Consider the following 23,545-nt stretch of genomic DNA (forward strand, 5'->3'; position numbering starts at 1 on the left):
AAAGGACAGTAACTCAGATGATTCACCTCCAAGGACCAAAGGCAGAAATAGCCTTTCAAAGTTGAGTGCTCTCCCTGAAGGTATCTACAACCCAGTGTGAATTTAAGGGATATACCATCACAGGCTTGATTTCCACTGAACCATGAGGGTCAGTGCCAAGCAGTTGGAAAGGAACTCCTGACAGCAGGAGTCCATCAGGCAGCTGGCAAAGGTGGAGCAGTGCAGGCAAAAGTGCTGTTTGGGTCATCGTGGACGCACGGTGAGTGCACACAGGCCCGTGCTGCCAAGTACACTGTTGATGTGACACTGTGCCAAAACAGAAATTATTTTCAGCAATACAGCAGCAAGCAACTCCTTATCTTCTTTTTTTTTTTTTTCAGTGAATGTTATTTACAAAAATGCAAACTGTGGAAATATGATTAGCCTGCATTCATACCATTAGCCCAGTTAGCTACAGTGTTTTAAATCCCTATGGAATTCTACCTATTCTCTCCTTTTGTTGATCAGTAGAATATATCATGTCCACTACTGCTACAGTTTCTTCTGCTGCTTTCTCCCTTTTTTTTTTTTCTTTTTTTTTCCCTTTTTTTCTGGACTCCATGGCTTGTCTCTTTTTTCAGATGTTGAAAATTATTTAATATTTCAGCTTAAATATAGCATAATTTGCCTTCTCTCTAGAGAGTGTGGAAGCAAAAATACTGAAACAAAGGAATATTTTCACCAATTTGTTGGGGAAAATGTGGGATAAAATAATTTATTTTTCTTGTAAGAATGAATCAAGAAAGGTTATGACTGAATAAAGGAATGTTCAGAAACAGAATATATTTGCAGAATAGAACTTTTATATTGTTCTCTAGTCAGGACTTGCATTATTTATTTAGTCATATAAAATTTGTCTCAGAAAAAAAATAAATTGGAAATTGGATTTCCCAGACAAGAGACAATATCATTATCATAACTTACATTAATTTCGCTGTGGTCATTTCAATTTTATTTTTTTTTATGAAACAGAAGATAAATGTATTTTCTATATGAGTATGCATAATTGCTGCCTATCAGTGCAGTATTAGTGGTTATAAATACTCTCAAGAGTGCCAGACTACTGAGCTGGCTAAAAGCTATGTTGATCAGATGCTTGATGCAGTCTAGCAATATAAGAATGATGCTCAGCATTGATTCATTCATTCCCATCTGGGTGCATTTCCAGTGTACAACTGTACTCTGCAATGCAACATAATTTCCAGGGCTAAAGGTATTTTAGTTGTGTTAGATAGCACTGTACAACACAAGAAAGGTAGTACTTCAGATCTCTGCTGAATTTCTTAAAATCAGAATGTCTCTGGCTGAGTCAGCAGTGCCCTGGCAGCCAGGAGGGCCAGCCTCGTGTCCTGGGGGGCATCAGGCAAAGCTTTGCCAGCTGGACGAGGGAGGGGATTGTCCTGCTCTGCTCTGCACTGGAGCGGCCTCATCTCTAGTTCTGTGTGCAGTTTTGTGTGTCTCAGTATAAGGAATATGTTAAACTATTAGATAGTGTCCAAAGCGGGGCTACAAATATAATGAATTATCAAGAGGCGGATCCCTATGATGAGCAGCTGAGGGCACTTGGTCTGTTCAGCCTGGAGAAGAGGAGACTGAGGGGAGATCTCTTTGCATTCTACGACTTCCTCATGAGGAGTAGAGGAGGGGCAGGCGCTGATCTCTTCTCTGTGGTGACCAGTGACAGGACCTGAGGAAATGGCCTGAAGCTGTGTCAGGGGTGGTTTAGGCTGGATGTTAAGAAAAGCATCTTCACCCAGAGGGTGGTTGGGCGCTGGAACAGGCTCCCCAGGAAAGCACTGAACCTGACAGAATTCAAGAACTGTTTGGAAAATACTCTCAGGCACATGGTGTGATTCTTGAGGTTGTCTTGTGAAGGGCCAGGAGTGGGCCCTGGCAATCCCTGTGGGTCTATGATTCCATGAAATGTACTGAGGAAGTGTATGTGTATGAAAAATCATACATAGGACTGACACTGATGAATGGTTATTCTAGCTGTGACACTTTCTTCCACTTAGAAAATACATGTTAGTATAGAGTCATAGAATCACTAAGGTTGAAAAAGACTTCTAAAATCATCAAGTCCAACTACGGGTCAGAAATATATGTGTGAATAGATACATGAATTTATTTAGGGTATGAGTATTTATATGTGGCTATAAATATCAAGTTAGCAACAGCCATTCTGCTACCACCTTCTATCCGAGTTTTTGTATAAACCCCTTGTATCTAGGTCATCAGGGTTTGGAAGGAGAGGACTGTTTTTGTTTTCACTTCTGCCTCAGGTGCTGTCTAAAGATTCAAATTGCAAATAGCATTCCGTCAAATTTAATTCATTACCAAAGTATTGCAGAATGCTCCATTTGAGTAATAAGTATAGAAGAGGAGCTATTTAAGTGTGCATAAAATGTTTTGTCAAATGCTTCAGAATATCGTATTGGGTTTGTGTGCTCAGGTTTTGGTGGCAAGGGGGCTACAGGGGAGGGTTCTATGAGAAAGAAGCCAGAAGCTTCCCCCATGTGCAGCAGAGACAAAGCCAACTGGCTCCAGGATGGAACCATCACTGGCTAAGGCCAAGCCAATCAGAGGTGGTGTAATGCCTCTGTAAGAACATAGTTAAGAAAGAAAATAAAGTTATTGTGTGGATATTATTGGGGCTGGAGAAAAGCAGAACGATAATATGTGAGAGGAACAACTCTGCAGACACCAGAGTCAGTGGAGAAGGAGGGGCAGGAGGTGGTCCAGGCATTAGAGCTGAGATTTCCCTGCAGACTGTGCTGCCTACCATGGTGAGGCAGCTGTGCTCCTGCAGCCCATGGAGGTCAACAGGGATGCAAGGATCCACATGCAACCCATGGAGGAGATCCATGCTGGACCAAGTTAATACCTGAAAGGCAGCTGTGAACTCGTGGGAAGCCCATGCTAGAACAGGCTTCTGGCAGGGACCTGTAGACCTGTGGAGAGAGCAGTCCACGCTGGAGCAGATTTCCAGGTAGGATTTGTGACCTCACGGGGCACACCCGCTGGAGCAGGCTGTGCCTGAAGGACTGCATCCCATGGAAAAGTGACCCTCAGCGGAGCAGTTCAAGGAGAATTGTTGCCTGTGGGGTGAACTGACATTGGAGAAGTTTGTGGAGGACTGTGTCCCATGGGAGGGACCCCACGCTGGAGCAGGGGAAGGACTCTTCTCCCTGAACAGCAGCAGGAACAACGTGTGATGAACTGACCATAACCACCATTCCCCATCTCCCTGCATTACTGGTGGGGGAGGAACTAGAGCCCAGGGAGGAGGTAGAGCCCATGAAGGAGAGAGGGGTAGGAGGAAGGTTTTTTAAGATTTATTTTACTTCTTATTGTCCTGCTCTGATCTTGTTGGTAATAAGTTTAGTTAATGTCCCCAAGTTCAGTCTGTTTTTCCCAGGAGAGTTATCGGTGACTCCTGGTTCTTATCTCAACTCATGAACCTTTCCCTTTATTTTCTATCCCCTGTACAGTTGCAGAGGGGAGCAATAGAGCAGCTTTGGTGAATACTTGGCATCCAGCCATGTTAAAACCACCACAAGCATCTACAGTTGTGCAAACTGGAATGGTATGGAATTTGTCACATTAGAGTTGCATCTCTACACCTTTAGTACCAACCTTGAGAACTGGTCACAAGAGGTGTTTTGAAAAATAGTGTGGACCCAATTCCTCTAAAGTAATTTTTTTTTCATCTGAACAAACAAGTGACATGTCTCTTAAGAAATTATTTATAATTTTTTTCCAAGATAATTAGCACCTTCTGCATTTAAAAATACACCATGTAGAAATAAAATGGAAGTATGGTTTCTTCAAGGTGTGCTGAACATCATCTTCAATCAGTGAAACCTGAGAACAATTAATACTTAGTGTCCAGAATATAGAGGAAGAGAAAATGCCACAAAACAACCGTGTGGCTTCTGCTTCAGTCAAGGCACCCTTGTCCCAATACATGAGGTGATTTCATTTGTGTGGGGCTCTTCCTTTAAAACCTGTGTTTCCATCCTTGCTGTTCAGAAGGAAAACAGAAATAATAGTGTCACCCTGGATTTCTTTAATCACATACCTAAGATTGCCTTTTAAGAGTGATCAGATTATTATTCTTGTTGTCCAGATTGGAAACAGAGGCCCAGAATAATAAAAAGCACTTGGGCGTAATTAATCAGCAGAGCTGATAATGAAAGGCTTTGTGTGTGATCTGCAGACTTGAACTTGGCCACACTGCCTTCCTTGGCTTACCTTCTCCAGTAATGTTTAGTATCCTAAATGTATATTTATTTCCCATTTGGGCAGTGTCCTTTTGCACATTGGAGGATGTGCAAAATGAGGGATAAGGCAGTTTGCTTTTTTGGGTAGAAACTACCTACCTTTCTGATTTCCTGTAAAGCGAAAATTAGTGCTGCTAATCAAAGAGGCAAAAATAATTAATAATAAGTAATAAATATTTATAGCTATAATTAATTTCAGGTTGCATAATTGATTTGTACTGTATAATAAATAATAAAACTATGTATTGTAGCTATCTACAATATATAATTTATATTACGCAATTATAATTATACTTAATTATAGTCATTCTGGTAAAAGCTCCCCCTCAATCTATGTACTTTGACTGCTCTAATTTATAGTTTGGCTATTTTATCATTACATTACCTAGGCAGCCTCATCTCCTCGGATGGTAAGATTGATGGGGAGGTAGACAACAGGTTAGAGAAGGCATTTAGTGCCTTTAGAAAACTCCATAGAAGAGTATGGTGTAATAAACACTTGAAGAAAAGTATAAAAATCAGTGTTTACAGAGCCATGGTGCTGTCTACTCTCTTATATGGATCTGAACCATGGGTCATCTACCGCCACCACCTGCGTCTCCTAGAACGCTTCCATCAACGCTGTCTCCGTTCAATCCTAAACATCCACTGGTCAGATTATGTGACCAATACATCTGTTCTAGAACAGGCAGCAGTCACAAGCATTGAGGCCATGTTGATGAGAATTCAGCTGCGCTGGGCAGGGCACGTCTCCAGGATGAAGGACCAACCACCGCCTCCCTAAGATCCTGCTTTATGGTGAACTTGCCACCGGCTGCAGCAAGAGAGGAGCCCCAAAGAGGAGATACAAGGACTCCCTGAAACAACATCTCAGCCTTGGCCATATTGACCACCATAACTGGTCTACTCTGGCCTCCAATCGGGAGGCCTGGAGACACACCATCTATAATGCAGTTGTCTCCTTCGAGAACACACGCATTTCTTCAAATGTTCTCAGTGCCCAAGATATTCTGCTTTCAAACCTATGAAGAATTTTATTTTTTTTTAAAGACAGTAGAGGTGTCTGACCTTAAGCAGTTACCATATAGTATTATTTGTCTACAAACAGCAACTCAGGATTTGTCAGACATTTGTGTTTAGTATGGAAAGGATAAAATACTGAGGCAAAACTAGTAAGCTCAGGAAAGAAGTCATAGTAGTCTGAGTACTGATACTTTAAGGCTTTCTTGGCACCAAGTGTAAACATGGTCAATGTTGAAGTCAAATACTGCTTTTATAAGTAGAATTTCAGCTCCCTTGGATCAAGACAGATGACTTTTGGCAGTACTCTCCAATTTTAGCAGATAAGAGCATTTCTGATTGACAGGACTTCCTTGACTGGAGGACTTAATAGGACCTCTGCTTGGCTAGTGATAAATTAGGCCGTTATTGATAAATTCTTTTCTGTCATGTCTTATACAGTGCAGAAGGAAATCAGTATATATAAAGGCTAGTTATATCCCTTTCTATCAATTATGTTACTTTTCAGTACATTCTGTTACCTCCAGTGCTCTTCTGAAATAGTCTTCTCTCTGATAAAACCCGCTCTAAAAATGGAAACATAAAAATGGGGACAGAAGGACTGCAAAACCATTAAGATTTCTCTCTACATCTTTGGAAGAATGTCCAATTCTTAAAGAATTGGACAAGAATTCTTTAAGAGGACCTGAATTTTTATACAAGAATCAATCATTTCATTAAATCTGTGTAATTCTGAGAAGGGTTGAATTCCCTTCAAATCTCACTCCTTTCTGACATTTTATTTACAATTATATTAATATATAGATCTTCAGCACATTTAAGAAATCAGTTACTTCATCCCCATGATGAAGGGATTCTCTGCTGACTTCTGCATCTTCTATGCTGCATGCTGTTTCTACAGAAAAAAACCACCATTGCAAGCGATTTTTTGGTGGAATTTCCTCACTACAGTCTGGGTCTAGTGCTTCTGGGTTTCTTTCTGTTTCTGTGCTCCCAGTTTTCTAAGGTGCTGGGTGGTGAGGCAGAAACGAAGTATCAGTTTCCCTGGCAACAGCAACCATACGAGATGTTACATAAGTTCTGGAGGAAAGGATTGTAGAAGAGGTGGCTTCTATCCTTTCTAAACTGCTAATGAAAGCTGGGGATGGAGTTACCATGGTGGGTATCAGTGTGACTTCAGGACACGCAGGCTGGTATAACAGACACTGTAACTTGGTCATATGAACCACTTCCAGCTAAATGAACTTCCAATCCCATTATAAGCCTGCCAGTGCTTTGGTTTCAGCTAGCAGAGGGGCTACTGCCACATCCCCTCTCTTTACAAGGAAATGTGAAAAGGAGAACATTTCTGGGTTTTTTCTATAAACAATAGAAATGTTTGTTCTGACACCACAGTAGGACTGGAACCTCAGATTTTTTCCTTTTTTGAATGCTTGTTTGTTCCTTCCTTCTCTTCAAACCCCTTAGAAATCAAGTATTTCTGCACTTCTGCTATAAAGAAGGTCCTAAGCATACAAAAGTAGTCAATATTTTCCTCTATACGGTATTATACAAATCTATTTTGTGCAGTTGGATAGAGTGTGTGATACCAAAAATAGATGGTGGGGAGGAAAGGACTCTACTCCCCTAGTAATCAAACATTTGGAGACTGTGAGGCACTCTGCAAGCAATATGCAGCCAAGAAATTACATTATATCTTGTTACCCCAAGGAAGGTGAATAGACTCCATAAGTCTGCACTCATTAAACTAAACCATCAAGAAGACTGTAACAGAAGAGCAGAAAGTTCTTTATATTATTCACAGCATGGGGAAGTGCAAGTTATCAAAAAGCAGTACTGACAATGATTTTGAACAAGGCTGCATGACATCAGGACTGGAGAGGCTCTGTCAGGCACTCCCAACCCTACTCCTTTTATCTGAACACAGGGAAACATTGGAACCCAATCTGCCAAATTAGCTGTCACTTTGAAAACAAACTTTTTCCTACTATGCTTTCTTGAAGGGGTATAGTATACCAGAAAATTAGCTTTTGTGTGAACTACACACTACTCCAGCAGTTGTACATTTCAGCCTTTCTAAGCTCTCTTCAATTTCTTAGATATTCTTAACTAACCTGAGAGTCATTTTGTTCACCTCACATTTTCTGCCTCCAAGTCTGTCAGATCATTACCTAACTCCCACTGCTGAAGTTGGTTTTGCCCTCTTGGACAGCTTTATGTTACCTTGTATTATGTAAGTATACACATAATTCTTATGATTCAGTGCATGTACAGCAAATTACAATATGACTCAGATGTGAATTATCTAGGTCCATCTCAAGACTCTGAATGTGCCCCTGGCTCTTTAGTTGTCTCTCTGTTACCAATGACAGTGAAATCTTGTCTCCATTAATCTCATAGCAGCAAGCCCTGCAGTGAGACTTAAGGGAGTCCAACAGAACTAGATTCCTAGTTAAGACTTCGGTGCCTGAAATAGTAATTGGGTACCCATAATTGTTTGCTTCCTGTTACATAAGAAGAATGCAAACAAATATCACTTCTTGAGAAAGCATGTAAAGATGTAGAGACTAGGAAAAGGTATTTCTTCCCCTAAAATAAATGATACCTGAAGGTAGAAGAGGAATTTATCCTGCATATGTATGTACAAATATATGTAACCCATAAAAATTTACCATAGAAATATATATTCAGATTTCCTTGATCTTTCATTATTATCATTCCTTGGAAAAGGAATTTGTTGTGAAAACTGACTGATGCTGTTACAGAATTGCACCATTCCTCTGAGTTACTGAGTAGGATGTGTAAATCACCCTCAATTTTGGTGATAGCTAAATTTTAATTCTGATAACTTACTCTTCAAATGTGTTGACTGAAGTACCTTTGGCTTAGATTCTGTAAAGGGGTCATTAAAACACTTTCTGTCTCAAATTGAAACACTTGAACAAAAGGGAAAGCCAGTGAACAGAAGGCTAAAATGTCATGAAAGAAGTTAAAACCAGGAGATGAGATGAAGTAAAAAATTTAACAGGACAGATGAGTGATGACTTGATTTATTCTGCTAGAAATAATTATGTTGTACTCCTTTGTCCTGGAAGGATTTACTTTTTCTGGTTTAGATGCTGTGCCTGAGCAGGCTGTATTGACAAATCACCAATTGTTCCAGCTCTACTGACAAGTACGGAAGGTCTTCTGTAGCATACCAAATACTTGGAGCTCTCTTTAGACCAGAGGATTTGCAAGGTTTGGCATGACATGCTTTATCAACTTGTGACTATCTTTCTGACAGAGGAAAGACAAGAATATTTTTTTTTACAAATATAATAAATATATATATTTCTAAATATATAGACATATATATTTATATAAATAAATATATAGACAAAGAAATAAATATTAGGCCTTAGGTAGAAAAAGGTATTCTTGAGCTTTTTTTATGTCTATATATCAAAATAACATAAAATATATTTTTTCATTTATATAATTTATACATTATATAATTTTATATCATAATCAATATATTTATATAATTTTCATTTAAAAGTTTTGGTTTTGCTAGTTTTACTAGAGGGTCAGTGATTTGAGTGCCATTCTCTGATCAATTTTTGCCATTACTCTCAGAAAACTGCTTTTTGGTTTTTTTTAATATTTTGCTTCCTTTAGCCAAAGTGGCTTCCTCTTTCTTTAACAATAGCTGAAGTGCAAGAGCTATTCATGGAAATTACTTAGGGCTTATGAACATAATTTAGAATGGTGGCATAAATGTGGCAACTGTAAGACATTTGAATGAAGGCTACAAATCTTCTCTTCACAACCTTTTTGACAGTTTCACAGTTGAATTTAAGTGAGATGGAGAACATAGACCACTGTATATACTCCCTTGTTTTTCTTATCACTTCATCACAGTGGAAAGAAGAAAGAAATTTTTTCAAAAAAGTTAACCAAAACTTCTGCTTTTAACTGCATTAGGAGTGATGAAAATTAATTAGTGTTTTTCTCCTCACTAGTTCATGCATTTTGTTGGTGTCAATAACTGAAGTACTGTGAGAGCAGCCTTTTATTCATTGTGAAATGGTACATTCCTATTTCTTTCTGTTTTATGTTGTGTGCGTGGAGGTGCAGGTACAAAACTAAAAGCAATTATGTGGGAAAAAAAATGAACATCAAATCTGCACTCATATATTCCTCATGCCTGTCCTTTCTCATGGCAATTAGTTAATTGATTGGTTAGACAGCCATAAATAGGTTGATCACACATATATCTACTGTTCTGGTTTCTCCAACTGACCAATTTTATCTCTGTCAAAAGCAGACTAGCTGAAAGAAATTAATTCTTTTTGGGGGCTGAATTAAGGCTAATTTGTTTCTTTTTTTTTAGCTGCTTTTGGAAATAGAGGAATAACAGCAAGAATGGGTTTTTTTCCTATCCATAGAAGTAAAAAGGGAATGTATCTGTCAGCAGTTCCACTGGTGCAGGTTTCCACCTGTGACTAAAATGGCCAGCTTTTACTTTTCAGCTTCATTTTTGGTTATCATAAGCAGATTCTTGAAGATCTTTACATGAATTAAAAACAGATTATCTGTTTTCAAGATTCTTGAGCAACTCGAGATTGGAACATAGTTTCGGAACTCTTTCTATCTGATGTCTATTAATCATGAGAGATATGTAATTTAGCTTTGGAAAATAAAAATAATTTAAACCGGGATCAGGTCTTCTCTGAAAGACCTCAGTCTTATTTCTGCTCAGGTCTTAAAGAAATGTTCTTCCTAGCTCCTTCAGATGCCCTATTTGAACAGACAGGGAACCTCATCTACAGAGTAGTTGTTTTCTGAGGGCAGGAGTTAATCATCTCTATTTATTTCTCTTTTTTCGTTTGCCAATTAGTGAACAGTCAAGCCAAGACTAGACCATCCCACAAACCCTGGTCTTCTTAAAATGCAACTTGTGGCACAAAGCCAAGATCCTAGTCATTTTTTTTAGAGGCAGCATGAGGAGGAAGCATTGATTGTTTTCTCTCCATCACATCAGCAGAGATGCTGAGTGCTTGAAAAGACCCTTGGGTGAACACAGACAAAGCACCTCCATGACCAAGTTCAGCACATTAGCCAGAGAAATGCATAACTAAATACCTCTGCCTTGTGGCAATTTATACTGAAACTCCTGCCCTTGGCAGTACCTGAAAACAGATAGTTTTAACTAAATTAATTGAGGGCAGTGTACAGAGAATTACACAACAATGTGGGTAGTTTTCTGAATCTGGGGCATGTCTTCCTCTCTCTTGCTGTAGGCATAATATGTTTTGCAATGAAGATATTCTGAACAGTCAAAGGAAGAGGTCACTTCCCCTCCAGCCTCTTATTTATTTAATTTTTCTTTTTGACTGTGATTGACCATGGAACAGACTGCTGTGCCTGTCCCACTGAGAAGTTACTGTCTCCAGGAGGCAGACTACCAAGTGACTCAGCAGGCAGTACTTTCTATTCTCCTTACATTTTATCTCCGTGGTGAGTACAGTGTGTCATTTTCTCCAAGCAAGAAAAGCAATTATTTATATTTTTAATCAATCTCCCCAAGAGCCTTAACTATGAAACCATCTGAGCAATACCCTGGGCACTATATCCATAATGAGTCTGGTATCTCTTTAATAATAAAAATGTGTCTGTCTCCAGCTCTGACCTTCATTTCACACATAAAAGTCGCTTTTTGGCAACACCAATTATACATGTCTGTCTATCTATCTGTATCTATGCAAATTTGATTCTAATGACTCAGACCTCATTAAATAAGGATTAATTTATATTAAATACATGATTAATTGGTAGGGATAAGGACTGCTGCACCTTTAGTCATGACCAATCCATCCTCAGCATGTTTCAACATGGTGGCAGGAGAGTTTTAAATTGAGTTCTGAACTTTTATTCTTCTTTTATCTTTTATGACTTTTTAAATGTAATGTCAATAGAGAACACAGTTTTTTCAAAAGCACTGAATTTACCTCTTTCAAGTTCACTGTCTACAGAGCAGACTAACATAGCTACATTAAAAAAGGCTGCAAAAATGAAAGATCTTATAGCCTTTAACAATTTTCTCTTCCTCATAAACAGGGATATTTTCATTATTTCTTCCCAGCATTGCAATCTGCAATGAAGGCTTTTGAACAAGGCTTTAAGAATTCAAGCAGAAAATCTATCAGTCCAATGATCCAATAATCCTGCTGGACACTGAGACTTTGGTTCCTAAAACTAATTATCCTTAAGGACATAGATGCTCACTTTTTGAAAACCCACGAAAGTGTAAGGAGACACCTCTCTTGGAACTCTTTATCTCTCAAGTTTTGAAACAGCACCAAGACATTGAGCAACAGAGAGTTTTTTCCTTTGTTCTTTAATGTCTGTAAAAATCCTTACTCAGCTATGTCCTGAGGAATGATAGGAGCACTAAAAATGCTTCCTTTTTTCTCTTAAGCACACTATAATTATTAAAAAGACACAGTTTTGTGCTAATTTTTGGTGTGTTAGACCTCACTAGCCTTTTCAGGTGGGAATGTTTAGTTACTTTAAAAAATATTTGTGTCTGCTTTGATGTTCTTTTGAAGAACTTCTACTCTGACGCTGGTTCGAAGGCAGGTTGTTTGGGAAAAGCACAATAAAAAAAAATTCTCTTACACATTTGACTCTTAAGCTACAGGATTTAATTTCTGTTTTCTACTGGCACTCAAATATGTACATATATTTTAATTAAAGGAATAGGATTTTTTCTTTTAGCTTACCTTTTTTATTCTGTTTTAAAACAAGAGAAATGCTGTTTCTTAACATGGTCTGTTTTTTAGATTTAATTATCTTTGATCCTGATATGATGACAACATTCTTCTGTGTCCTGACTTTTACCTTCTATATCCTAATATTTGTCTTCCTATTGGTTGTAGATTCCGAGTCAACAATTTCCAGAAATAATGGCAGCAACAGCTAGAACCTAAATAATTTTTTGCCGTTACTTGAATATCATTTAATTCAGAGTCTTGTTAGGGACTTATTTTGCCTGGACTGTATAAAAGTGTTATTTCCAAAATCAAATTAACTTAGATAGTATAAATGGGAATGAATGAGCTTGAGTTCATTGTGTGGACAAGGTACTTTTTAGCAAATGAGGTAAATCTGTGGGAAGAAAGTGGGGTCAAATTCCATTCCGTGGGCAATAGAATAGAACAGAACCATTTTAGTTGGATGGTATCTAAAGTGATCTTCTAGTCCAACTGACTGAACAATTCAAGGCTGACAAAATATTAAAACTCACAGGATTGATTGTCGTGGTTTAACCCCTGTCATCAGCTGAGCACCCCACAATCACTCACTCACTCTCCCCCAGTGAGATGGGGGAGAGAATCAAAAAACTAAAACTGAGAAGACTCATGGGTTGGGATAAAGACAGTTCAATAGGTAAAGCAAAAGCTGCACACACAAGCAAGAGAAAACAAGGAATTCATTCACCACATCCCATGGGCAGGCAGGTGTTTAGCCACCTCCAGGAGAGCAGGGCCCCATCACACATAAGGGTTACTGGAAGACAAACACTGTCACTCTGAATGTCTCCCCCTTCCTCCTTCTTCTCCCCAGTTTATATGCTGAGCATGATGCCATATGGTACAGGATGTCCTTGGGTCATTCGAGGTCAGCTGTGCTGACTGTGTCCCCTCCCAGCACCTTGTGCACCCCCAGCCTCCTTTCTGGTGGAGTAGGGTGAGGAGCAGCAAAAGCATTGGCTCTGCGTAAGCGCTGCTCAGCAGTAACAAAAATCCCTGTGTTATCAACCCTGTTTCCAGCATAAATCCAAAAGAGCTCCAATATAGCTCCTATGGAGAAAATTAACTCTATCCTAGCCAAAACAAGCACAATGAAGCATCAGCCATCGCTCTAGGAAGCCCGTTCCAGTGTTTGATCACCCTCTTAGTAGAAAATATTTCCTAATATCAAGTCTGAACCTCCCTTGGTGCAGCTTTGAACCATTCAAAAAGGTCCAGTCACTGGATCCCAGGGAGAAGATCTCAGCTCCTCCCTCTCCACTTCCTCTCCTCAGGAAGCTGGAGAGAGCAATGAGGCTGCCCATCAGTTTCTTTTTCTCCAAGCGAGACAAACCTGGAGTGCTCAGATGCTCCTCGTAAGACATAAGACCTTCACATCCTTCTTAAATTATGGGGGCCCAGCACTGCATACAGCATTCAACCGAGGCCACATCAGCACTGAATACAGTGAGATCATCACCACTTTTGACTATCTGGCTGTGCTGTGTTTGAGGCACCCCAAGATGCACTTTGCCCTCTTGGCTATGAGTTAGCCACACTGCTAACTCATAGTGAGCCTGCTGCCAACCAGCACCCCCAGATCCTCTACTGCAGCTGATCTCCAGCCACTCCTCTCCCAATTTATACTTGTGTACAGAAGTACTGAGCATTAGGAATCCCACCGTCCTTCATTCCAGTCCACTCAGCATGTTACTCATTCCAGCCTCTCATTTGGTTTTCTATGCTTTCAGCCTTTGTCTGTCTCCTGTTTCATCCTCTTCATCCTGACATTTTTGTCCCACTGTGCCTCATTCTGCTCCTTTTCTCCTCTTCTGTTTCTCTGTCATTTCTCTTCATTTTGATGTCTTCTTTTCTTATTCTGCCACATCTATATACTCCATTTTTTCATCTGCCTATCTCTCTTCTCTGGCCCATATTCTTTCCTACATAATTCCTTTTTCTTTCCAATCTAACATCTCAGCATAAGCTAATTTTTCTTCTGCTCACTTTGAAATTCTCTTCCAGCCCACCCAGTTAAAAAGACTGTAATATCTCTCTTTTTCTTTCTCCTTTAATGAAAGCAGTCTTCCTTCTGTGTAATATCACCTTTATTACCCCTTTGCTGCAAGCTACTCCATTTCTACCTTCCCACTTGTTTTGTTTTGTTTTGTTTTGTTTCTTTTTGGAGGGGTTGTTATTTTTTTTTTTTTTCAAAACCACTCTAGATCTTTCTTATTTACACAAAATTATCTCTGTACTTTGTCCCACCTCTTTACCCCTCTGTTTTTCTGGCATCACATAAATGTGGGACCAGTGCAAAATGTGGATGGTGGGATTTCCAAAACAAGAGGAGGAATGTGGGCACCTTGTCAGACCTTGGTAGAGGATGCCTTATGGATTGCAGGTATCTGTATCAACCCAAGTTGCAGTTTTTCCTTGCACTTTTGTATGTAACCCTCTCCAACAGGGTTGGCCAGATAATATTAATTCAGCACTGGTAGATGAGTTGAAGGCATGGTTGTGTCCCACACTCCAGTGCTCAAGCATTGTCCACTGGGAGCAGGAGCAGGAGGGAAGGAAGACAGACTGTGACTGACTCTAGCTACTGTTTGCCAGGATCAGAACATTCTGGAAAGCCCTTAAGAGGGGGAAAAACTCATGCACATTCTGGCTGTGCTTTTCTTTCCATCTTCACACCCACAGAAGGAACTGGAGGATGGCCTGACAGGGTAATTGACAGGGTAAGATGCTGGTATGAATTCATGCCAGCCTACAGTGACTTGCTCACTAGAGTTTGAATTGCCTGTGAACAGCTCTCAGCTGCTCTCATTTAAACCACAAAAATGTCAAAATATTTTATTCAGTGAAAAACATAAGTGAGTTACCAGGGCTGACTGTTTCTGAGTTCATGCCTTTTAGCAAACAACTTTTAAAAAGAGTTCACCCTCCTCCCCACAGGTAGCAGTAAACGATTCATATGTTTGAGGTTGTGAAGGGTTTTTTTTAATTTATTTTTTAAAACTCAACTTCAAAATAAAGTAGAGGGATTGATTCTTTTCCTGGTACAGTGAATGATAAAACTGCCGTGGACTATGAAAAGGCAGCGTAGTGGTCTCTATCTTCAGCTGTGTAACATGTCTGGAATCCATCCGTTCTACTAGTGGAAACGGAAAGATTTGAAGACATTAAGGCATGAAGGAAAAATTGCAAGCAGGAATGAAGAGAAATTACTGTGATTAGAACAAAATCATTTATTGCCATATGCTTTTCCTACAGAGAAAACTGTTTAGACACCCATTACATAAAATGGCCCAGCTAAGCCTTTCCCTGGAAATTGTCTACTTACACAGTAGCTAGACAAAATAATGTTTATAATTTATCAGCAGTTCTTCTGCCCATTAATTTCACTGGACTGATCAAAGACTCTTCAGAACTTGAAACATAAATACTGACTTCTGATTAATTCTCAGCTACAAAAGGTGAAAAATGGTGAAAAAAGATATTGCTTTATTTCTTGTTCGTATGCTTATTCTTGCTCTTAATTTTATTCTTATGCACATTCTTAATTTTTGTTCTTGGTCTTATTGTTATTGAACTCTGTTTCTCCCTGTCTCTGAAGCTTTGATCATTCAGTGGAGTATTTTGGTAATGCTAGAAGCTATAAATGCTGAAGTTAATTTCAGAATCATGTCATCGAGGCATCTTGTATTTTAAGGTTAGGTGTTAAACAATGACGAAAATGCTGTCCATGCTTTAAGTTACCTATGCTTGTTTTGAAGTATATTGTAATCTAAATGTAAAAGAAGCGTTGAGTATCTGCTCTAGATATGTGATAGCTGAAAGCAAGGGATTTATTCAGAAAAGCTTACATATTTTTATATTTCTCATTAGAATCATCAAAATTATTCCTTTTTAATAAGGCTTTTTGAAAGATTAATTGATTCACCTAAGAACAGTAGCCATTATTAATTTAAACACAGTAACAAATAAATTTGTAGCAGTAGTACTTACCAAAAATAGCCCAACTTTAAAGTCTACCTGCAGATATCTAATTCTGTCTTATATTTGATGATAAATCATTTCATGTCATGACCATTATCTCCTTCATTTTGTTTACCCCTCTATTCAAACGAGAATCATCCTACAAACACCCGTGAACCTCATTATCCTCCTTCGAATGCCCCCATAATCCTCATGACAGCTTTCTAGCAGAGAGAATACTCACATACTTCTAACAACCTTCTTATTCCCTAACCAGTTCTCCAGAGCTGTCTTTTTGAGCACCCTCACCTGCCAGAGACCTTTGCTGCCTCCTGTTGCTTTATCAAACAGGGCACTCCTTGCAAGAGGCAGCTGTGATAACCTCAGTTCCTAAATGAAGGAGTCTATAGTAGCTATGCTCTCTGATTCTAGATTGATGTCTTCCCAGCAAAGTTTGAACAAACTCCTCAGTTTCAGCCAAATCAAATTTGGTAGAGGTTTGTGTCTCAAAAACTAGTAATATCCTATTAATTTTTGTGCAAACAAGCCTACAAGAAGAGAAGGATCCTAATAAAGCCTTCAGTAAAAGTCTTCAGACAGTACCCATTTTTTTAGTCATTGAAGGATGCACATGGGAACTCAAACACTGAGAGAAAACACTGTTTGTTAGACTCTTCACTAATTCTCAAGGTCAGGGAATTGCTTGTTCTGTGTTTCAATAGATCACAACGCAGTAAGATCCTGGTTTATCTCTATAATGTGTAGGTAGCACCCAACCAAAAAATAGTAGCGTGGGAGAATATTTCAGTATCTTCTGCAAGATATTTAAGGAAAACATAATTCATTGAAAATGAAAACAGCATGAACTAAAAAAACTCCTTTGATTTTATGGACATCTCCCAACACCATACGTAGGCAAACCACGACAACATGCTGAAGTGTAGAGAAACACATTGATCCATTCTAATACACTGTAGCATGCAAAGTTGATTCAGATAATAGATGACATTTTCTTTTCATGTTGGTATGGAAACTTCTAAGATCATCATACTATGGAACAGCAGTGCCTGTTCATGTCTCTCTCCTATAAGTTTCTGTACCAAATATCTTCACTTCAACATCTTTACTGGATTGAAGTCCCTCAGGCAATCTACCACATTTGCAAGGCCCTATGCAGTATCTTGACCAAGTCTGGATATTGTTAAAATTTCACAGTATCATTCTTTCACTCATATTTTGGCAAAATGAAAATTCTAATTTTTCGTCACACTTCAGTCAAAATAAAATTATGTTACTTACCTCAGCAGAAAAATGCTGCAAGTCAGGGAAAGCCTACAAGACTTACAGCATAAAAAGTTCAAATGTGTTCGTAATCCCATAAACTTGACCACTGCTCTTCTTTCTTTCCTTAGGATGCCTACTAATTATGTTAAACTGAATTCTTTCTTATCCTGAGACAGAACAAAGACAGCTAGTACCACCATATTACTCTTGTGAAATGGAGAAAAACATCCTTAATTTTTAAGAAGCAATGTTTACCCTACCACTTGTATCTCATTGAATCTGAAAGGGCTTTTATTATTATAATTATGTTCTTATTGAATTTTTCAGACAACTATGATTATAGTAACACAGCTTTTATTTTCTTTTAAACCATAAATTTTATAAAGACATGCACAACGGCTGGAACAAAAAAAAATAATTGAAAAAAAAGGTTTGTTTTTCTTTTACTTTTTCTTTTTGAAGAGAAAACATTTTTGTTACTCAGAAAACAGCAGTGGATGCTGCATTGTCTTGAAATCTTGCACTGTGCTTTGAAAACTACAGCCCATTTGCGAAAATGGATTTAATAAGGGAAATATCACTGTACCTTGGATTCTTTTTTTCCCCTCTCTGCCAAACCAAAGTCAAAGGTCTTCTAAGTCATGTTTCATGCTTTGGTGTATAGTTAATAGTGTCCTTTTCCAGAGTAAAGGGAAAAAAAATCACTGTGGTCTAGTTTTGGGTAACTATGCTTCCCAGCAGAGCAAGTCACTTAGCAAAGTTTTTCAGATGGAAACCTATGGCACATGTGCAGCTGTGATGCAAGCAGTGGGACCTCTGGCTGTGGCTGCAAGGAAAGAGACAACAGCGACCCCAAGGCAGTTTGCAGCACTTACAGACAGAAAACAATCTGATGCATCTGTATCTCATGCACCTTCATTTCAATGACATCTGTTTGACCAGTTTGCCCGCAACACATAAGTTCAATCTGCTTAGAAACTCTGACTCTTACAAAGCCACACTGCCAGTCTCAATACAGAAGATGTACTTAATTCTGCATCATCTTGAATATCCAGTTTTATTTCAGTCCGTGTAGTAAGTGAAATGCAATACTACCCAATGCTGTTTATCTTTTGTTTTGCTTTTAAATCTCTCTTTCCTTTTCCAATAACCTGTTAGCATCAGAGCTTATATTTGTAACTTTTCTTTTAAATCTTTGTGAGGAATCAAAGTGATCTTGGAAATTAACTGAAGTAAAAATATGTGAAAGGAGAAACTATATAATTGACAATCAAAATATGAAATTGAGGACAATAGAAAGTCTACTCTGCATAGAGTAGACTAGACTAGAATAGTTTAGTTGGAAGAACCTACAGTGATCATCCAGTCCAACTGCCTGATCACTTCCTGGTTGATGGAAAGTTAAAGAATGTTATTTAGAGCATTGTTCAAATACCTCTTAAACACTGATGGCCTTGGGGCATTGTCTATTTATTTAGGAAGCCTGTTGCAGCATTTGACCACCCCCTCAGTAAAGGAGAGCTTCCAAATGTCAAGTCCAAAGGTCCAAACCTACCCTGATGCAACTTTGAACTATTCCCACACCCTTTATCACTGGATCTCAGGGAGACGGGCTCAGCATCTCCCACCCCACTTCCCCTCCTCAGGAAGCTATAAAGAGCAGTGAGGTTGCCTGTCAGCCTCCTTGTCTCTAAATTAGACAAACCCAGAGTTCTCTTCTGCATCTCGTAGGACATGACTTCCAGCGCTGTCACCAACTTTTGTTGCCTTCCTCATGGCATAACCAACATGATCATATTTTATTGAAACTTATATATCTTCCTTGCTCATTATGTGATTCTGACTGACCTTCATCAAAAAAAAGGGGGGGGGAATCACTTTAATAGCAGATTTTACTTTCTTTGTTTTAACGACTCATCAAAGTCTAGAGATATCTTTCTGCAAGAAGCATCTCTGCAGTATTTTACTCAGTCCACAGAAGATTTGTTCCATTTTTGTGAAATACTGCATTTGTTGACATAATATTGCAAAGACATATGAAAATCCTGTGGCAGGTCCTGATGCAAATTCTTCAAGGTGTTGAGTGAATTATAGAAGCCATGACCTGTTGAATTTTATATGCTTTTTTACATCCACAGTCTATGTTTTTTGTGAAAATCTATATTTACATCTCTGTCTATTTATTAAATCTTACAAGTTTGCCTTCTTTTTGTGCTTAGTATTGAAATATTGATGGTTCTCTTTCTCAAAGTAACTTTTGGAAGTAAAGTCCATAGGGCATCACAGTAACAGCAGCACCGTGTTATTTATATTATCATTCCAATGGCATTTGAAGATTCACAGACATCTTTCTAGGCAACAGGTTTAAAAATAAAAACATTCCTGAGCTTGGGTGTACCTGGAGAGTGTCCTTCAGAAATTCTCTGCTGTTTGTGGTGTAAACATCTTGTGTACAGAGATTCGCAACAAAATTATACATGCAGCTAAGCTGTCAGACCCTGAAAACAAGAGTTCAGTTTTCACACTGAACATACTCTTTCTGCCACACCACTAAGAAACTAGTTGACAGGGCAAAGATTATCACGTTCTCAAAAATCCCATGGTAACCATTTCTCGTGGCTGGACTGGAAGAATTAAAACCTGATTTTACTCCTCTGGTTTACTTTCAAATGTTAACTCTTCAATCCTGTAGCATTAAATCATCTTCTTATCTACATATTTTAAATGCAGGTTAAGGTTAGCACTTGCACTGTTGTTTTTTGACATGGTGTAGCAGGCTTGCGAATGCAAACCTGAGAAAACTCCTGTGGCCTTATGAAGCACAGCAACACTGTGAGAAATTGCGGGTATAGCATTTACAACAGGCTTCCCATTAGGCCGCATACACGATGGAGTTGCAGTATGGCAAACTTAAAAAGATGCACAGTTGTTAACCAAGACCCTAAAAATCAAACTTGCCCATGTTCATCAGATAAATTAACCATTTGGAGGATGGCATAGAGATGACAAGCTGTAATGTTTCCTTGGACTGTGAATGGTGTCAGGAAACAGTAGCTGAGAAGCTGATGCAGGACCTATGTACCATAAGCAGTTCCTCTCTGCTGCTGTCCTGCACGTAACTTATGAAAATTTGAGAGAAATTAACACATAAACCCAGTGCACTCTTTACACAAAAGCAATATAAACAGAGAAGAGATTGTATTTACTATGAAATAAAGCAAGCAGAGCTAGTCATTTTGGCAGTCAGTTTTGTTCTAAAAACTTTGAATAGAAATGTTAACTTAAACAGATCTTTTTTTTATCCGAATCCAATGCATTTTAGTCTCTAAGTTCTGAAATTAAAATAAGAAGAATTTATTTTATATTTCCATGCAGCACAGCTGGAGAACCTGGAACATTTATGTCATGGATAACACAGACATAAGTCTGTCAATTATGTTTTTTTAAATATTTGTTTCCTGTTACATAAAATGTAAAAATGAAAATATCTCTAAATAATATTTTTGATGCACATTTTTTATTACTTGAGATGCTATCTAGCAGAAGATGAAGTCTGAAGAACTTGCAATATAATTTTTTTTATTCTGTTCGTGCCTCAGGATACTTGATCTCATGTATGTATGAGAGGATGAATGCAGGTCTGCACACTGCGCTGAACAGACAACACAGCAGGAGAAAATTCCATTCCTCCTGTGCAGTGAAATCAGACAGAACTGGAGCATTTGATTTGGTTTTGCTGGGGTAGCCTGCCCTGGAAAATACTTTATTATAATCCTTTAGTGCTTTAAATTAACTCTCTTGTTTGTGAAAAATCAGTCCTGTGTGGAACTATGTCAGTGTACAAGCAGGCATCACTATGATATCATCAAGGTGTAGATAAAAGCAGTTTTGCTTACCACACAAAGGGGCATGTCTCTCTCTCTGCTTTCTTATTCCATTGTGACTCTGTTGACATTGGAGTCATTATTCCATATTTACACTGGTGAGACATGATCACAAGTGAGTCTCCATCAGGAGTTAAAGCCAGAGCATGGAGGGAAAAGTGTTCCTTTGAAGGGAGCATCTGAGCAATTCTACATTAGAAAGTATTATTTAAAAAAACAGCTAAGTGAGTACAGAACGTTATTGTGCTTCAAATCCCCGGAGGAAAGGTGATTAGAGGTAGTTGCTATTTTTTTCTGTAATATATTTGAATAGAATATGTTACTTGCATACGCTGCAGAAGCTGAGCACAAATTGCCTCACTAAGGTCTATTATTCTGGGGAACAGTGAGAATAACAAGCTGAGATACTGATGAACTCAGAGAAATATGAATAACACATTAACGCTCAGGATGTATCAATAGCATGCTGCCTGACACTGGGGACAAGCATCTTGAGGATACAAGGAATTGCAAGAATGGGTCATCAAAAGCACGTCTGGAGATGGGAGATTTTCAAGACCACTTCTCTAGGGAGGAGAGATTCAGCTTCAGGGGGTAAGAAATCTTGCCAATAATAAAAAAAAATAGGCGTTTTGTCTCTCAGATAGCATTAATCTCCATGTAAAAACTGGGGGGAGGCTAAGCAGGAGCAGGGACTTTTATTTTCACACACAAAGAACACAGTATGAGGATGTTTATGATACTCAGATGATTATATCTCAGGCTTACTGCTCTTCCAACCTAATTTCCTGCTTAAAGCCCAGGAGAGTGCGATGCATGAGAGCTTCAGCAGAGGGGGGGAGAAATACTGTTGAGAAACACTCCCCAGTTGGCCTCGTTATAAGATACCACAGCACAATGTAGTCAATGCTGTTGCAAAGAGTTGCAGGCATGAAAAAAAAAAAACCAACAAAACATTCTTTATTGAGAAACATTAAGAGTGCACAAAGAGGATTTTTTTTTTCTTTTGAGAGACTCTTTTCATCTGCATTTGGTGCAGTCTGTTGGATTAACAACACTTACACCAAAAGTACTCTTACCAGAGAAAAAGCAACCTGCTCCTTTTTTTGAGTGATGGGCTCTTTAGCCATCAGGGATTAACTCTATCTGTCAAGTTTCAGTCAGTCCTTCTGAAATTGCCCAGCAGGATTCAGCAGTGGCTGGACTAAGCACACCAGCTTAAATCACATACCCTACAAAAAAGCTGCAGCAATGATAGCTTTGTCACTTTCAGCCCAACATCAGTAGCTTGCTCTCATTAAGGAGGAATTTGCAAAATTAAAGAACTGAATATGTATGTCAATGAGAATTTAAGATGTTGTATGCTGTAATTTGCCATTGATTATGATCAATCAGAGAAAATTCAGTTTCAACCCTTGATCGCTGTTGAAAGCTGCACTATACAGGGCAATCTAAGGTACTACTGAAGGAGAGCAGCAGGAAATTATACTGTACTTCACTGGTACAACCTATTCATTTAAGGAATCCAGTAGAAGCCAATAAACTCATAGCTCTGATGTCATTATTAGCCTGAATGCAGTCTGAGAATTTCTGGGATTATAAAAAGCCTATTAAACTTAATGTTAGTGTACTATCATAGACTAAAAAGTGGTATGACAGTTTGCACCTTCTGCCCCTCAACTCTGCCCTTCTGAGATCCCACCTTGAATACTGCATCAATGTCTAGGGTCTGCTGCAAAATAAGGATATGGACCTATTGGAGCAGGTTCAGAGGAGAGCCATAAAGATAATCAGAGTGATGGGATGCCACTCCTGTGAAGACAGCCTGAGAAAACAGTGTTCAGTTTGAAGAGAAGGATTCAAGAAACCTCATTGCAGCCTTTCAGTACTTTAAGGGAGTTTATCAAAAAGAGGAAGAGTGACTTTTACGAGGGCATGAAGTGATAGAAAAAAGGGTAATGGTTTTAAACTAAAAGAGGAGAGAGAAATTTAGATTAGATAGCAGGAAGAAATTCTTTACCCAGAGGGTAGTGAGGCACTGGCATAGATTTCCCAGGGAAGCTGTGGATGCCCCAACCCTGGCAGTGTTAAGGATCAGGTTGGATGGATCCCTAAACAACCTGACCTAGTGGGTGACATGCCATGGCAGCAGGATTGGAAATAGATAGCCTTTAAAGTCCCTTTCAATCCAAGCCATTTTGTTGATTCTATTATTCTGTTCTACTTAGAAAATAATTGCTTCTATATCCTAAATTATTATTTCTGAGGCACAAATAGG

At 38.7% G+C, this 23,545-nt stretch overlaps 1 protein-coding gene across 5 annotated transcripts in view; it reads left to right on the top strand.

The window, feature by feature from the left end:
• Positions 1 to 23,545, top strand: part of LINGO2 (leucine rich repeat and Ig domain containing 2) — a 479,491-nt gene that overhangs the window by 387,125 nt on the left and 68,821 nt on the right. Inside the window, exons 1-2 of one of the 5 annotated variants that reach the window (XM_051809031.1) lie at positions 21,400 to 21,491; positions 21,730 to 21,861. The exons of the other annotated variants lie outside the window; for them this stretch is intronic. The gene's annotated coding sequence lies outside the window, so the exon portion shown is untranslated. Of the gene's footprint in view, positions 1 to 21,399; positions 21,492 to 21,729; positions 21,862 to 23,545 lie in introns of those variants that run through there. 5 annotated transcript variants of the gene reach the window in all.

The sequence above is a fragment of the Manacus candei genome, unplaced genomic scaffold, assembly GCF_025592945.1.
Source record: "Manacus candei isolate 608988 ecotype Guabito, Panama unplaced genomic scaffold, ASM2559294v1 h1tg000074l, whole genome shotgun sequence".
NCBI lineage: Eukaryota > Metazoa > Chordata > Aves > Passeriformes > Pipridae > Manacus > Manacus candei.